Source organism: Polyergus mexicanus, unplaced genomic scaffold (genome assembly GCF_030449975.1).
Source record: "Polyergus mexicanus isolate NDT 795.1 unplaced genomic scaffold, iyPolMexi1.0 SCAF_14, whole genome shotgun sequence".
NCBI classification, from domain to species: domain Eukaryota; kingdom Metazoa; phylum Arthropoda; class Insecta; order Hymenoptera; family Formicidae; genus Polyergus; species Polyergus mexicanus.
In genome coordinates this window covers 3,462,869-3,482,336 of record NW_027223334.1, presented here as the reverse complement: position 1 = coordinate 3,482,336, position 19,468 = coordinate 3,462,869, and the positions used below count along the sequence as shown (strand labels likewise).

The following is a 19,468-nucleotide window of genomic DNA, read 5'->3' as shown; positions in this document are numbered from 1 at the left end:
TTGTTCTTCATTATATATTTTTAATCTATCGCGTTATGGTATCGCGAAACGTATCCCGACAAGCGATACGATAAACGGCTCTTGCTGGAAAAAAGATGAAGAGAGCACCGCGATGGTTCTATCTTGTTTATATTATTTATAAATTTTCGAGCAGCCGGAAATCGGCGCTTGCCTTATATTTCAGACATCGACACCCACCTTTGTAAGTACACCGATAAACATGTCCCGACGCGAATTCTAGCAGCCGGATATCGGCGCTCGCCTTATCATCTAATTTTAATGTTACGCGCAATAGTGCGCGAGCGGCTCTTCCTGGAAAAAATGAAGAGACCACCGCAATGGTTTTATTTTGTTTATAATAAATTATAGCAGCCGGACATCGGCGCTAGCCTTATCATCTTTCTACGAAATTCAATAATACCGCACGTGCAATAGTGCAGTGTGAGACGATATTTGTTTATAATGTTTATAAATTCTCGAGCAGCCGGACATCGGCACTCGCCCTCTGTAATACACCGCGCTGTTTATGCTCCCGCGATAAGCTCCTCCGCCCGCGTGACGTCATTCCCCCGCGCCACCAAAATTCTCCTCCGCCCGCGTGACGTCATGCCCCCTCGCCCGCGCGGTTTCCCCTCGCCCCGCTTCCCCTCGGAGGACCTGAGTTAGAACCCACATATAATAACTACTGCTATCTCGCTCTCTCCCAAGTGCATGCGAACGCTATCCCTCTCCCACGTGCATGCGATCACCTCGCGCTATCCTTCTCGCACCGCTTTGCGAACGCACGCTCTCTCTCTCTCTCTCTCTCTCTCTCTCCCTCCCCGTCCTTCCTTCCCTCTCTCTTTCCCCCCTTTCTCTCTCTCGCCCATCTCTCCCTCCCCTTTCTCTCTTTCTCTCTCTCTCCCACGCCAATGCGAACGCTATCTCTTTCCAACGTGTTTGCGAACGCCTCGCACTATCTCTCTCGCACCTACTCGCGGACGCGTGCGTTCCCCCCCTCTCTGTAGACCCCTCATCTACCGGTTTCGCCGCGGTCTCCCTTCCCTCTCTTTGCGGACCCCTCGCCTATCGGTTTCGCCGCGGTCCCCCCCTCCCGCGTGACGTCATATCCCCTGTGTCGGATCTCCTCGCCCCTCAACCCCCCCCCCCCCCCAGAGGACCAGCGTTAGACCTAGCTATACTACTGAATATACCCTGTATAATTTTTCAGTCTTGAAACTCTGCTATGACACAGTTTACAAGTTATTATATAAGTCCAACTCTTCTTCGGTATCACATAAAGATGATGTTGTCTCTATAAATTCCTTTAGGATAAAAACAAAAAGATTTATTGTTTTACAGGTTTGTTTAATAAATATATATTAAACAAATCTCTAAAGCAATAAATCTTATATACATATATATTAACATTTGTATTATAACTTTGTACTCTTACTCCTTTTTTTACTGCAACTTCGAACAATCTCACAATTTCTGCATAAATCCTAACATTTCTTTTTTAAATTCCATTTTTTCTTTGTGTCTTTGTTCTCTATTCTTTTCAGCTAACATTCTGCTTTCAATTATTGATTCGGAAATTTTCATTGCACTTTCTGGTATAGCGCTTCCGGGGATTTGAGTTGTTTAAGTCTACACCGTTATTTGCACTAGACAAATTATTTGTTTCGCTATCAAAAGAAGTGGCATTCGAAGGAACTATTGCTAGAGGTGACATAAAAGGACATTCACCAAGCAAGGACTCTATAACCTCCATATAGGGCCGTACTCTAGGATTATTATTCGATTTGACATTATGGTCTTTTATAGATTTATAACTTCTCTTCATTCCTTTATATTTTGAAAGACACTAAGGCCTAGTGACATGATAGACTTTAGCAGACAACGCTGTCTGCACTTTAAAAGCAGTGTGACGTCATCATCGATTTCATAGCGCCAAAAAGCGTCTCCTCGAACGGTCTCCGACGATAATTGCGCCAATAGCATGCTCCTCGAATACAGCCATAGTGTAGCTTGAAAAATATACTAATATTGTTAATGTACAATGGTTTGATCTTGACAACTCATTTCTGTTCCAGTTCTCAAGATCGAAGAAGCTGCTTTCGAAGGATCTATTCTCGCAAATGCAAAAATAGAATTGATGTCGAACAGCATTTCGATAAAACAAGTTACGGAAGGGCTAAAAACGGTGATATCGTGATAGGGGCAATCGTTAAGCTCTTTGAACGGTATTGTTTTATCTCTTTTTAGAACGTATAATTAAAAAATGAATGACATGCGGAATGCTTGATTTTTATATTTTGTTTTAAAAACTTTTAGTAGTTCTATATTTTAACACATATGTATATATATTTACATATATCGATTTTGCTTTGTGATAATCAAGATTAGTCATTACGCCTAAATCTCCGAGAAATATTTATTTTCTATTTTGTGCGCGCATCGATTTCTTTAAACCCCTCATATAAGTCCATTTCGATATAATCAACAATTTAGGAACTCTGAGAATCTAAGAAAATAGAATATTTAAATAAACAAACTTATGTTCCAAATTTCGAATAATTAAAAAATTTTATGTTAAATTTTTTTACGCGCGTAAATTTGTTTTTATATTAGTTGCATGAAAAAAATATAACTGAGTACAAATATACAAATTATATATATATAATAGAATAGATGTAATAGAAGAAATTTTCTTTTTTCTTTTATTTAACAAAATCTCCTAAGATTGATCCTGTTTTATTCTAGCACTGTTATTGTCGATAATATTATGATCGATTTAAGTTATCTCATCAGATTCAATAAAACTCTTTTTCTGTCTTTAATACTGTATCCAATTTTGACTTCTCTTTCCAAGATGAATGAGAGAAGAACGTGCAATAACGTATGCCAGCAAACGAGAAGATGAGAACGACGAGTCGCTTTTTTTGAAAAGAAACAGTCTACTTTTATAAAACTATAAACATATAACAAATATACGCGCATGTCGCACGCGCGCACGCACACACAAAAATACATGATCAGAAGATAAAATTACATTGGATATGTCAAGAGGGAGAGAGAGAGAGAGAGAGAGAGAGAGAGAGAGAGAGAGAGAGGGAGATTGATTGTTTGATTGATCTTTATTAGCTTTCTCAGCTATTTGTAATACAAATCTAGTTTACATTAATTACAATATACTCCTTTAACATTCGCTTAAACGGCACAATTCTTTCATTCCGCTTTATTTCAGCTGGCAAGGCGTTATACATTTTCATTCCTTTGTAAAACATACTCTTTTGCGCACTCCTTATTCTGCGATATTTTATTGCAATATCCCCAGCTTGTCGTGTTTGCCTTTCACTCTCATTTCCCACAATTTCTAACCTATTTCTTAATTGCTCCGGTAACATGTTCCTTAAAATCTTAAAAATAAATATACACACATTATAATATAGCCTCTGTTTTATGGACATAAACTGCAGCGCTTGCAGCATACGCTCCACTTTGGTATGTCTATCACATTGCAATATGATCCTCATGGCCTGGTTTTGTGCTTTTTGCAATTTACTCAGCTGTGTTTCTCCCATATCAATTAACAGCGTCGCACAATACTCAAAGTGAGGTGCTATAATTGTCTTATATATAATATATCTAGTATATGCCGATATATAATTACCTATTCTATTAAAAAAACTCGATTTTTTCCCTATTTTCTTTAGCATATAATCACAGTGGTCCTTAAATCGTAGTCTATCGTCAATAATTATGCCTAGGTATTTCATTATTTCCACACGTTCAATCTCAGTTCCATCCAAACATTTCAATGTTATATTACCTCGCAGTTCTTTTCTTATACTTCCAACAATCATATATTTCGTTTTTCCTGCATTCATTTTTAACTTATTTATATTCATCCACTCTTCTACTATAGTAAATGCCATATTCATTTTGCCCTCTAATTCCGCGCTGCTCTCCAGTTACATATATTAACGTATCATCTGCAAACATTTTTATACTACATCCTTCTGAACAGATTTTTATTATATCATTTATATATACTATAAATAATAAAGGTCCTAATACAGATCCTTGCGGTACATATTCTGTGGTCATTAATTTAGACCATTTATTATTAAATCGAACCTGTTGTGTTCTATCCTTTAAATATGATCTTAACCATTCTATAACCATTCCCCTAATTCCATATTGATGTAATTTCTCTAATAATCTTTCTCTATCTATTGTTTCAAAGGCTCGCTTAAGATCCATGAAAATTACCCCTACCATTTTTGCCTCACTAACTATCAATTTCCATTCATCAATGACTGTTTGAATCGCTGTTTCACACGAATACTGTTTTCTAAAGCCCGACTGATGTTCTGTCATAATACAGTTATCTTCCAAATACGTTTCAATTTGCTTTTTAACTACTAATTCTAACACTTTTTCAAATATTGGTAACATATTTATAGGCCTAAATTCACTTGCTTTTCTAGCTTTCTCTATTTTTGGAATCAGTATTATTGTAGACGTTTTCCAACCTTTTGGACAGCAACCTTCCTTCAAAGAATTATTTATTATATCAACAAATTCCTCTTTTATTACGCAAAATGCTGCCTTTAATATATCGCTGGTTATTCCCTCCTATAACATAAATAATTCTTTTACATGCATTCCCAGTTTTACTCCAATTTATAGATTTTACTATACTATTAATACTTTGTATATAATATAAATTAAATTTATCTGCTATATTGCAGCCTTCAGTGCTGTCTAATATTTCAAAATCTATATTCTCTACTTCCCTCTTATCTCCTGGTTCGTCTCTAATTATTTCTTTTAGTGTTTTCCACATAGATGTCGGATTTTCTTTATTAAGATCTATCATATTTTCATAATATTCTTTCTTTTTTGTCTTAATTAATTTAACTACTGTATTTCTTTCAATTTTAAATTGCAACCAATTTTGTTCCGTGTCAGCATACAATGCCTTCCTATATGCCTCATCCCTTTTGGCCGCTGCTTCTCTTATTTCATCCGAAAACCACTTTTTCCTTTCCCATATTCTCGGAATTCTAAAATTTTTTCTAGGTGCTGTAGCGTCCAACGCATTTACTATACTATCAATAAATTTCTTCGCTCTCACACTGATATTCATATCTTGGTTCTTCTCTAATTTATTTTCCACTAATTTAATAAATTCATCTATATTAAACTCTCTATAATTCTTAACACTAAGTTCTCTGTATTTATTATCAAATTTATTCGCATTCAGTTCAACTTTTAGCCACGCATGGTCCGTTATTTTAGGTTCATGCATTACCTGCACTTCTATTTTATTATTAGCAAAAATTAAATCTATAATTGTTTTACTATCTTTCGTAATTCTCGTCGGTTTATTTACATATTGTTTCATGCCTAAGCTCAACATTGTCGTTTGTAACTTCCTTGTATAAAACGAATCTAACATAATATCTATATTAAAGTCTCCTATTACCATACATTCTCCCCGTATTATTAACTCTTCTATTATATCCTCCAGAAATCTCACGAAATCAGCATGCGATGCACTCGGTGAATGATATATTACCATTATTATTCCTCTATACAATTTTTCTTTCACCTCAATCGCAGCACACCAACAATTCGATTCTAATTTTTTTACTAATACTATTTCATATTTAACATCATTCCTTATATATAAAACAACCCCTCCTGTATTTCTATTTTCAGCATCGCATCTAATTATACTATAACCTGGTACGTTCACTTCACTGTCTTCAATTTCAGCAGTCAATCTTGTCTCTGATAACGCTATGAATGCCGGATTTACTTTCTTCATAATCTGATGTTGTATCTCATCTTTATGCGCCATCAAACTTTGCGCGTTTGTATACAATATTATTTCCGCTTCCTTCTGTAGTTGCTATTTCGCATCTTCCCAGCCGGCTCTCCTCTTCTCTTCCTGTATCGCCCTTTTAAATGTTGGACATTCTGGGCTAAGGGCGTCGTGTTCATCACTTATCTTCAGGTTGTATGTTCGAATTTTAAACATACAATTTACACATTTTTTCTGTGTTGCCGTACATTCAATCGCTTTATGATTTCCGGCACATTTGTGGCATGTTTCATCTCGTGTACAGTTTTTTGCAATATGATAGTATCCCCAGCATTTAAAGCATCTTTTAACATTAATGTGATTGAATATAGGACATTTTCTCCATCCTACATTTAGTTTCTCTTTTTTCAACATCAATTCATGCGTTTCTTTATCTACTTCAATTATTATCGAACCTTTTTCTTTTTCTTTTCTTCTAAGTTGATTATTATCATTTCTTTTTTCTTTAACTATTTTCTTCACTATTCGCATTTGGAATCCATCATTTATTGCATCAATTCTATTCTGCTTCTTGATTGTAGTTATTAAGTCATCATCATCCAATCTCATTTCTTCTTCGCTGACATTGATAATTTTTATTTTGGGCTTCATCTGCGATGATTCCGTAACTTTGAAATTTTCTCCTAGTTTGTCCTGCACTGTGGCTTTCAACGTTTTCATTTCTTCTCCAGTTTCACAACCCATGATCACTGTCCCCTTGCTTCCTTTTTTTAGCTTCGTTATTCCCATCGCCATGTTTTTAATATCTACCTTTTCTTTTATCAATTTTTTTGTAACTTCACTCTCTTGTTGAATCTTAGGTTTGATAATTATAACATTCTCTTTCTTTTTCTCTTTAACCGCTTCACTATAGCTACTTTGTATTCCTCCAGTTGATCCACTTACTTCTCCCTGTATCATTCTTTTCAGCTCTTCTAGCAGTTCCTGCTTAACATTTCCCAATTCTTCACGAACTATTTCCTTGACCATCATTTTAATTTCCTTCTTACATGCTGTTTCATCCTTTATTTCTTTTACAACTTTTACCAGCCAATCTATTTTTACGTCAATAGTCGATGATCCACTCGCTCCTGATATTCTATTTCCACTACTTGGCGTCGTAAACGAACCTGTAGATCCTGTAGATCCCAGCCTGTCCCTGCCGCCCCCGGCCACTGCCGATGCCTTCTTCATGTCTGTTTCACTTTCAATTGTAAATCTGTCAAATGGGCCAGAACACGGTACCAATTCTTGATTTTTATCGTAAATCCTATGCTTGCTTACACATCCTGGATGGTAAAACAGCTTAATACGATTTACCTGATAGCAAGACTTGCATGTCACCACCTGATTTTTTATTGTCTTTTTACATGCCGAGCATCGATATTCAGCATATTCATCGTCCATGCCGATAATTATCGGCCGAAACCGCTAATATCAGCGTACGCGATCAGTCACCTCTGTTCCACTGTCACACGTCAGCACTTTTGTGTCCACCTTTAATGTCTACCTTTCGTGTGAGACTTTGGTGTCCCAGACAGAAAATGCACTTCTCACGCCCACAAAACAGCATATCCCGGCTAGATAACACTCATGGCTAATGCCGGTCTATGCCGCTCTATGACTTGAATAACTTTCTATCACTCCCCGTAACTATTTAACCGTTTAAAAGTTATTACTTTTGTCGAGCGATGTTTGACACGTCTTCTCCACAGAGAGAGAGGGGGGAGAGGGAGGGGGAGAGAGGGGGAGGGAGGGGGTGGGAGGGAGGGAGGGAGGTAGGAAGGGGAGAGAGAGAGGGAGAGGAGAGAGAGAGAGAGAGAGAGATTAATTGATTGATCTTTATTAGGTTTCTCAGCTATTTGTGATACAGATCTAGTTTACATTAAATACAATATACTCCTTTTACAATTGCTTAAGCCGCTCAATTTTTACATCGTTTTATTTCAGCTGGTAAGGCACTATATACTTTAATTCCTTCGTACAATATTCTTTTTGTACAGTTCATAGTTCTGCGAAATTGCAATGTCCTCAACTAACAGCATTGCGCAATCAAAAACAGGGAGAGAGGGATGGGTTTATCCAATTTTTACTAGCTTTCTCAGTTATTTACATTACAAATCCTCAACCCAGCAGTCAATTCAGTCTCCGACAGAGCCACGCATGATTCATTATCTTCATATCTGATGCTGTATCCTCTTCCTTCTAGGTAGTTGTTACTCAGTATTCTCCCAGTCGGCTCTCCTCTTCTCCCCCTGTATCGCCCTTTTAAATGTTCCGGATCAAGGGCGTCATGCTTATCGCTTATTTTCAAATTGTATGTTTGAATCTTAAACATACAATTTATACATATTGTGTTTGTCGCCGTGCATTCAATCGCTCTATGATTTTTTGCACATTTGTGGCATGTTTCATTTCGTGTACAATTCTTTGCAATATGATAATAACCCCAGCATTTAAAGCATCTTTTAATATTAATGTGATTAAATACCAGACACTTTCTCCATCCTACATTCAGTTTTCCCATACTCAACATTATTTCATAAATGTTTTCATCTGCTTCAATTATTATAAAATCTTCTTTATCTCTTCTTCCGGATTGCTTTTCAATTATATTCTTCACTATTCGTATATGAATTTCTTCATCCTTCGCGTCAATCTTATTTTTTTTATTGTAACTATTGAATTATCATCATTCAACTTCATTTCTTCTTTGCCAATATTGACAATTTTTATCTTAGGTTTCATCAGCTGACATCCGGTAACTCAATTATTTTGAAATTTTTGCCCAGCTTGGCTTGTACTGTAGCTATTAATTTTTGCATTTCTTCTCCAGTCTCACAACCCAGAATCACTGTTCCCTTGCTTTCTTTTCTTCGTTACTTCCACAGGCATATTCTTGATGTCTATCTTTTCTTTTATCAATTTTTTAGTAACTTCACTCTCCTGTTGCATCTTAGATTTGACAATTATAATTTTTTTTTTTTATTCTCTTTAACTGCATCATTATAACTTCTTTGTCGGTGTTCCTTCTGTCGGTCCTGAAGTTCCTTCCTATATCATTCTTCTCAATTCTCCCACTTCTTGTTTAAATTCTTTTCGAACTATTTCCTTAATTATCATCTTAACTTCCTCTTTACACGATGTTCCATCTTTTATTTCTTTCACTATTTTTATAAACCAATCTATTCTTACCTCAATTTCCGCTGATTTACTCGCGCCTTCCACTACTTGATGCCGTACTCCCCGTTGATCTTCCTGTCGATGTCATAGCTGCTTCTTTATCGCTATCAATAATAAATATGTCAAATGGTCCACGACACGCCACCAATTCGTGGTTTCTATTATATATTTTATGCTTAATTACATATCCTGCATGGTAAAAAAGTTTATCGCAAGACTTGCATGTTATAGCTTGGTTTTTTATTGCCTTCTTACATGCCGAGCATCGATATTCGTCGTATTCTTCCATATCGATAACTACCGGTCAAAACTGCTAATATCAGCATAGGCGATCAGTCACCTTTGCATTCATTTTCACACGTCAGCATTTTGTCCACTTTCAATGTCCACCTGTCGTACGAGACTTGGGCGTCCCATACAAGAAATGTAGTTCTTACGTTCACAAATCAACATACTGCGGCTAGATAATACTCGTGGCTATTCCCGGTCTATGTAGCTATTACTTCAATAGCATTTTACTACTCTCCCTCATTATTTAACTACTTAAAAATTATCACTTTTATAGAGCGATGTTTGATACGTCTTCTCCATTGACGGTCAGCTGCGGCGCGCCGCGCCGCTCCTGTCTGCCTTTTGTACTCGACGCGTGATTTGCCAACTATTTTCGCTTATAACTCAAAAATTACGCTTCAATTCACATTTAGGTAAAGGAAAAATCGTCTTAGAATTGTATCAGGAATACTAACATTTTACGGACAGAAGGTTGTTCCAAAACACTTTGTATATATAATATATATACAGGGTGTTAGAAAAGTCTGGAAACAATCAAATATCTCGAAAACGAAACTTTTCTGAGAAAAATGTTTCGAACAAAAGTTGTAGAGCTCTAAGTGGCGTATTATATAATAATATTAATATGACCTTAAATAGCAAGGTCATATAAAAATCACTTTGAATTTTTTAAATGGAACCTTCTATTTTTCATTACATATTCTTGTAGCTTATCTCGAGAGCTTTACAAAACACTATAATAAAGTATTTTTTCATTAAGTACTTCTAGAGTTATTTTATATTTTAATCTGATATATTTTGATATAAAAAATTAAATATCTCGTAAAATATTTAGTTTTCGATAATCTTACCGTAATACTTTTATGTACAGAATAATGAGACAAATCAATTAGTATAAAAATAATTGTTTTTAAAAAAATTATTTACAATGTATTTTTTTAAACAATTATTTGTGTTTTTTGGCACTAATTGATTTGTATCATTATTCTGTACATAAAAGTATTACGGTAAGATTATCAAAAACTGAATATTTTACGAAATATTTTATTTTTGATATCAAAATATGTCAGATTAAAATATAAAATAACTCAAAAAGTACTTAATAGAAAAATACTTTATTATAGTGTTTTGGAAAGCTCTCGAAATAAGCTACAAGAATATGTAATGAAAAATAGGTGGTTCGATTTAAAAAATTCAAAATGATTTTTATATGACCTTGACGGTGCTATTTAAGGTCATACTAATATTATTATATAATGCGCCACTTAGAGCTCTACAACTTTAGTTCAAAACATTTTTCAGAAAAGTTTTGTTTTCGAGATATTTGATCGTTTCCAGACTTTTCTAACACCCTGTATATATACCTGTATATATTATATATACAGGGTGTTCCGGAACAACCTTCTGTCCGTAAACATATATATATGTATATAAGTATATATATATATATATATATATATATATATATATATATATATATATGTGTGTGTATATTTATGATGCTATTATAAAGTAGAACATGTGCAACTTAACGTGAAGTATATAAATTTTATATAAAAATAAAACAGTCATTTTTCGATTAAAGAAAAAAAGAGAATGTAACAACATAAATCGATTTATCGTGAACATACAAATAAAAATCTAAGACTTAAATCCGAATAATGTCATAATAATTTAATAATAATAAGATTTCATTAAAATTATACAGTAATTTCCATTTGATATATGTATAGTAACATTGGCTTATAGTAATTTCATGCATTTCTTATTTAGCATCTTTGTTCTTCATATATTTATCTTGCTATTTGTGTTCTTCACATATTATATCTTGATATTTGTACTTTTTGTTTAAAAGTTAAATTAAGGAACCGAGAATATTTCAGCGCCATTGAACTATCTTCGATATTCTCTAAAAATAATTATTAATGATTTATGCGCTGATGCGCGCCATGTGAAATACGTACACTTGCAAATCGGATCTTACATTTACTGTCAACTATTAACAGACATATTATATCTCTCATTTATAAAATAAATTTAAACAATAAAGAGATTTTTCTTGCATCCGTACATGATTAATCATTTTCGAGGTAATTTTTTTGATTGTATCATATGTATATTATAGGTAAAACATTTTCAATATTTGACTCTTCTTTAATCGGATTGTAAAGCTGTTCTTAAATACTCTTTAGTGTTATCGAGAAATATAATGATCCTTTATTGAATATTAACATTCTAAACGGCTAAGTCTCCTCTATGATATCATTGAATTAATCCATTTATCGTGTATAAAAATTTACTAATAAAGTTTTTTCTTTGCTTGTTTAAAATATCTACGTTGGTTTTGCTAAGAACATTTCTGTACTCTATATATTTCTATATTCTATATATTGTCAGAGCTCCGTAACACACACAACTTTATATTGCGCAGATACAGCGGTTTGATGATCGCTGCATACATTTTTAATATTACGAGGAATCTACTCAAGAAAAGATATCTGACACCTTTTATCTCTGTGTATACTTAGTACACAGTATATAGTATACTAAAATCATATAACAATAAAATTAATGCAGCTCTAAGATTTATTACACCACCACTAATTAAAAAGATTCTTTATTATGTAGCCGGACATTCCAAAGAGAATGGAAAGGAATAAAAACACTAGTAAACGAGTTTTGACAAGATGATATATGGAAAAAGTCTAGCGCGGACTCGATCGCGATGCTCTGCAAGCAATGTCGAAATACGGCTATATTGTAAATTTTGCAAAGTTAGCGTGTCAATATTTGGATAATATTTAATTAATTATTTTGAAATAATTCCTTTCAAACAATTCCTGCGCATAAAAGCGCGCTTATCACACAATTAACATTAATTACATGTTAATATTATAGGTGGTTATTACATGAAATTAATGCGAATCTTATTTTATTAATATTATTCTACCTTTCATCTGTTTATTTCTCTTATTTTTCTCTTTCTAAATTATGTATTTGTACGTGTATACAGGGTGTCCCATTTTAATATCCCACCCCAAATAACTTTTTTATTTTTGATTGTAGAAAAAAATGTTTTAGACAAAAGTTGCATAATTTCGAAGGGGCCACATGATAAAAAAATCGGGCTTGATCTTAAGTGACCTTTTCAAAGTGAGATCAATGTGATCAATGTTTTCTTAAATGGAACCTCTAATTTTTTATTACATATTCTTGTGGTTTAGCTCGAGATCTTTTCAAAACACTATAATAAAGTATTTTTTCATTGAATACTTCTTGAGTTATTTTATATCTTAATCTGACATATTTTGATATAAAAAATAAAATATCTCGTAAAATATTTAGTTTTCGCTAATCTTACCCTAATACTTTTATGTACAGAATAATAAGACAAATCAATTAGTGTAAAAAAAAAAAAAAAAACAAATAATTGTTTAAAAAAATACGTTGGAAATAATTACATACTTTTTCTTAAAAATAATTATTTTTTTTACAATGAAATGGGACATCCTATATATATATGTACACACAGGGTAGGGCATTTATATTGAGACACCTAAATATCTAAAAATTATGCAAGATAGAAAGAAATGTTTCAAACAAAAGTTGTTCGGTTCTAAGGGGGTCATAAGATGATGCCATTAGTTTGACCTTGGGTGGAGGCGCTTTAGAGATTTCAATGTCAATCTTGTTTTATTTTCTTTACACCAATTGATGTCTCTCATTTTTTGAGCTTAAAATATTAAGGTAACATTATTGCAAAATAAATAATTTTATGAGATATTTCATAGTTTATGTAAAATTATGTCGAAGTAAAGTAATAAAATAAAGTATAAAATATCTCGTAAACTATTAAACTTTTGGCCATCATACCCCTATAACTTTTTATGCAGAATATTGCAAGGAATCGATTTATGTAAAAAAATTGAGGTGTTTTCATGTAAAAAAACCAGATTGATATTGAAATCTCCGAAGCGCCTCCACCCAAGGTCAAACTAATGGCACCATCTTATGACCTCCTTAGAACCGAACAACTTTTGCCTGAATTTCTTTCTATCCTGCTTTATTTTTTAGATATTTAGGTGTCTCAATATAAATGCCCCACTTTGTATGTATTAATTCATTTAAAAAATATTTCTTTTATAATATCATTTTTTTAACTTATGTTTTATAATTTTACAACATTAGTAACTCACTTCTTTATTTTATAATTTTATTATACTAAAAAAAGCTTTTATATAATTTTTATTGTATATATAATCACACACAATGTAAGTTTAAACCAATATATTTATACGCAATTTATTTATATTTAAGTGCATTAAAACAGATTTCTTTCTGTAAGGCTGATTTTACGAATCATGCAATTATGAATTCAGCCGAAAAAATATAATGTTATATAATTATAACTATGATATAATTATGTCAGATTTAAAATTTTATCAAGGAGATCAAGTTTGGCATGTGTGTTGCAAGCATACGCCTTCGGCTCATCCATTCAGTAAATGATTGAAATAAGGAAAATGTCAAGGAGAAAGAAGAGCCTAACATGTTTTAAAAATTTCCGGAAGTTTCAAATGGCAGATATATATAAAGCTAGCACAGGATGTTAAATCAGTGTAGTAAGAAATTTCCAAGCTGTAGCTAGAAAAATAGTGTATCTTTCTTCGACATGAATTTATTAGTAAGTGTAATCTTTTGTGCAAATAAAACGCATTATGTAACGCAGTGTTACGAGATCTGTATACGCAGTAACGAATCTACTATTTCTGTAAATCAAATATTTATGTGAATCAGCATACAAGTAATTTCTCTCAAACAATCAACAAAAAAAATTGTTTTGGTTTAAAACTAATTGATAATATTGAAATGTAAAAATTAAGTAATGTCAAATTATCTAATATTTAGTATTATTGATAAGGCTATATAACTTAAACATTTCAATTGACTAATAAATAAGTATATAGTAGAGTGTTTACAACAAATGTTTCTCTCGAAAAGTTTCTTTAGAAAATATAGAATTTGAATTTTTAGTCATCAATATAGACGTTAATATAGAATATCGTATATAGACTAATTAATATATTTTATTGCGATTTAACAGATCACAATTACATACTAATTGTACAGAAATTAGTTGTACACACATCATCCGAGAAAAAGTCATATTGCACTTTACCAGATTATACATATATCATAAGACAAAAATATTATATTATATTAATAATAAGTTGTTTTTCAATACTAATTATATATATGTCTAATTTGGACGCATTATATATATATTTATACTACAGAGATATATTAGGTATGTTTATTTAAAACGTAGACTTTTATGAAACAACGACTTTAATCCACATTTCAGTTGAATATACCATATAAATAGATTAAGACCCTATTGTTTGTTAATTGATCTTGTCAGTATATTTATAAATATATTTAAGCATTTTTCGGTATTCTTTAATACAATTTAAAATAAATTTACGATAGATGATTTTTAAAAAACTATATAATTCGTTTTTTTCAGATAATCACTTTATGCGTTCTAATGGAAATAGCAGCGATTATAGCAGAAACACGAAGGTTGTCTTCTGTAAGTATTACAACATTGTATTTTTTAAACCTCACTACTGGCATCATGTTAAAAGTATTACGTTTTCACGGCTAAATAAGTCTTTTTGCAACTACAATTACAATGATATCGGTATTCAGGCTCAAGAAAACGGTCATCTCAATAATGTAAGCACCGAGAAAAAGATCCTGGAAACGCAAAGTGAAGGTGACAACATTTGCATTTACACTCCCAACAATAACCAGATAAAGATAAACGATCATCTCACTGATGTGATTACCGACCAAAAGGTCCTGCAAACGCAAAGTTCCAAGTGCACTGTTAAATTAACGACAGAAAATGTGCCGAATATACGGATTTTTCCAAAAATTCCAGATAATAAGAAACATGTGCAGCTTATATCGCCTTCCATATTTTCACAACGTTCGCCACCAACGCCATCCATACCACCCACGCCATCTACGCTACTCATGTCATCTCCACCTTCATTTTTACGTTACTACTTACCAAGCAAATCTTTTTAAATCTATAACACTGATAACAGCATCCAAGCCCAAGAATATTGTGTCAATTATATAGGCACCGAGCAAAAGGCCCTGGAGGCATCAAGTAGCTACAGCTATTGTGACACTATGGATAATGATTATTCTCATATGTAATTAATGAAGACGAATCATATCACTAATTAAAACTCTTCAATATATCGCTGAACAACTTGAAAAGACGAGGAGTAATAAGAATATTGAATTGAAAATATAAATAGAATCGGCAGTGAGCCTGGACAATATGAGCGATCAGAAGAATTCGACATGCACTTGATCGCGAGCGCGTGGAGTACACAATTCTCGAAGTCAGCAATCTCAAGATCCTTCTTGTGATTATTTTTGTATTTTTGTACTTATGTAAATTTTTATTTTTTACGACATCTATATACATATAAGAAGAAAATCCTATAATATATTCTGTAAATAAATATTATTGCAGTATATATAAGCATTTATATTTCTTATTAAATTGATATTTATCAAGGGTTATGACAGGCAATAGTACCTGGTTTTTTAATCATTAGGTCAACGGCTGCTTACAATATTCTTTAACAGAAGAAGCGTTAATAATGCAATAAAATGTGTATGTGTATGTATGTCATAGCTTTATAATTTAGAAAGTTTTATATACTACGCGCAAATTTCTTCATGCGTGAGCGTCGTTTTTTTCGAAAAATTTTATAACTTATTACTTTATAAACATATCGATTTAAAATCTTGCCAAGGCGATCAGGTTTTGCGTATCAGGTTTGACTTACCCGCAAACATGGTTTATCGGAATGAGGAAAATGACTGGAATGAAGAAAAAAGAAGAGCCTAAGGTGTTCCGAAATCTTTAGATAGTGTATATATAGAGCTTGCACAAGATATCAATGCAGTAAGATATCTTCGAGCTATAGCTGTAGCTAAATAATATTTTTTTTTCGACATAAATTTATTAGTAAGTTCAATTTTTTATGCGAATGAACGCAATACCACGAGATTCGTATATACGCAGTCACGAATTTACTATTTTTGTAAATAAAATATTTTTGTGAATCAACACGCAAGCCATTTCACTCAGTAAATATCAAGAAAAATCAGTTTTAGTTTAAGATTAATCAATAATTTTCAGATGCAGAAATTAAATAGTTGTATCAAATTATCTAGTAAACAGTATTGAAACAATTATATTATTTAAACATTTTTAATTAAGTAATAATTATATTATACAGATATATAGAACAAGTTCTTACACAATAAATGTTTAAAATATATAAATAAATCATACATAGTCTGCTTCTCTTAATATGTTTCTTCTGGAAATATAGAACTACTTGAATAATTTCTAATCGTTAATTATATATAAATTTCTTAATATTTTATTGCAATTTAACCAATTATAATTACACATTAATTATGGAAATATGATTAGTTGTACGTACATACATCACCTCTCAAAAAATAATATTACAAAGCGCTTTACCAGATTATATATCGTAAGACGAAAATATATTCTACCGATAATAAATTACATATATATTCTTCAGTACTAGATATAGTATAAACAGCATGCATTTTATGCAAATAAAAAAAGGTATTTGAAAATACATTATTTGCAAATAAATTATTTTCAAATATAATCTCAATATAAATTGTCAAATGAATTTTTAATTTTATCTAAAACTGTTATTATACATGCTGTATTTAATATTACAAACGTTGTTTATTATTTATAAGAGAATATATAAGTTGCTATTAAAAATTGCTTAAAAGATATTTTTTTTTAAAATTAGTTAAAAATTATTTTTTTGATTATTCAAATAAAAGTTTAAAAATATAAGTTTAAAAATAATTGAATTTTTTCTAAATAATTTATTTTTGAATAAATATATTATTTAAATTTGTTCCCATTATGACAACTAACTTTTATCAAATGCTAACTAACTTTGATCAAATAATGCCCATATCTGAAACGAACTAAAAGTGATTCGAACGAAGAATAAAAACAGAATGTCTTCATATTTTATTTTTTCTTTAAAGAAAGTCAAAATTAACTGTAAAGCCTATATGATGCATCAAAGAGATAACAAATCTTTATAATTCTTCAAAGAGAAACTACATGAAATATAAGCTTTTACGATTTTTCTTCTCAATAAGCATCGTTTAAGCAATAAATATTATTTTCGTTCTATCAAAGATGACGAGGTTTTAACTATAAACGTTTCTCTGAACATTTTTTTAGCAAATTAACTTAACCAATGCTCTAAAATAACAGATAGAAATGCCATGTGGTGAAGTTATACTTACTTCAGGAAACATGTTTTATTTCACAATAATACGATATTCACAGCATATATTTATTATATTCACTATATATATAATATCTACAATTGTTAAAAATTTTTAGAGAATGAAAGCACTCATCTTCTCCCTCCAACAAAGCAGCTACACAGAGAAAAAGATTTCTTTAGATTTAATATATCTATTTGTTTGGCTTATATTTGTTTCATTAGAAAAACATAATTTTATACGAAACATTATTTTGTTGAATAAAAATTTAATAGTTTCGTTGCATTAAACCAGTGCTCGGATTTAGTTGCACATTTCGGCCCGATTCCGTGGCTCACGAATATTGCCCCCCACTCACCGTTCGTGCGTTAGCGACGAGTCGCCAGATACGCGTAACTAAGGAGCGCGACGCTTTGTTTCAGGAGCGTTCGTATGTAAGAATGCCTAAATATAATAAATAAGACAATATTTTTTTAAATGCACTGCAAAAATTATCAAAATTCTAAAAGTTTTTCTTCAATATTTTATATTTCATTGATATAAAATATTGAAGAAAAACTTTTAATTATAGAGAAGTATTGTCTTATTATTATATTTAGGCATTCTTATATACGGACGCTCCTGAAACAAAGCGTCGCGCTCCTTAGTTACGCATATCTGGCGACTCGTCGCTAACGTACGAACGGTGAGTGGGGAGCAATAGGCGTGAACCACGGAATCGGGCCAAAATGTGCAACTAAATCCGAGCACTGCATTAAACCATATTGTTTAACGGAAAAATGACTATTATTTGGAATAATGCTTTTCAACCAAATTATATTTGTTTCATTACACTAAATATACGTTAATATATTGTTTAATGAAACAAAATATTTATTTACATAAAAATGACGAAATATATGTTGCATTCAAATAACAACATTATTTTTTAAATTAACTTGTTGCTTGGAATTACATAGATTCTAACTATAATCAATGCAAATACGACGTAATACAAAGTAATTTAAAAAAAAATGTGCATGTATTACGATAATAAGACATTCCTCGGTTTCTTTGTCTCATCTAGTATCAGCACCTAGAGTGCGTTCCACTTAATGATCGTAACGCTCGCGAGCATCATCTGTCTTTGTTTAATTTTCGGTGAACAACAAAGATGAAATGATACCGTTAGCGTTGCGGTCGTGAAGTGGAACGCGCCCTTAATTGGTTCCTCGCGATCTTGCGACAATTCGATCCTCTGATAGTCTGATAGGCCAAAAGCCGAAACTTGCGCTCGCATGTCCGGGAGTCCGGGCTGTAGCCCGGCACGTCTGCAATCTGGCAACACGGACTGTAGCCTGGCACTTATTGTTCGAGCAGCGATGTGTGTGGTATAAAATCGTGCGTGGTATAAAGTCGTGCAGCTCTAAATTAATTTGTTTATCCATTATCTGTTTATATTTATACGTAGTTAACATTCTTGCTTATCTGGTGTTATTTTTTAATAAAAAATAGGAGCAGTGAGTGTAAAGGAAAAGATGTCTGACTTTGAGACTGTTGCATCATTTTTAGAAACTTGCGGATTAGTGCATTTGTCTTCAACATTTGCCAGTAAGTACTTTATTATTATTATATGTATTTCATGAATTATAATTTTATAAAAATACGATCACCAAAGCCATCTTGAATATATTCTTTATCTCATACGCAGATTGTGAGACTGCTACTCAGCCACGCTCTATACTCTCGCTATACTTTTTTAATATTTTA

At 32.2% G+C, this 19,468-nt stretch overlaps 1 long non-coding RNA gene across 1 annotated transcript in view; it reads left to right on the top strand.

The window, feature by feature from the left end:
- The window catches only part of LOC138939448 (uncharacterized), a 188,168-nt gene that overhangs the window by 119,307 nt on the left and 49,393 nt on the right, over positions 1-19,468 (top strand). The window lies entirely within an intron of this gene.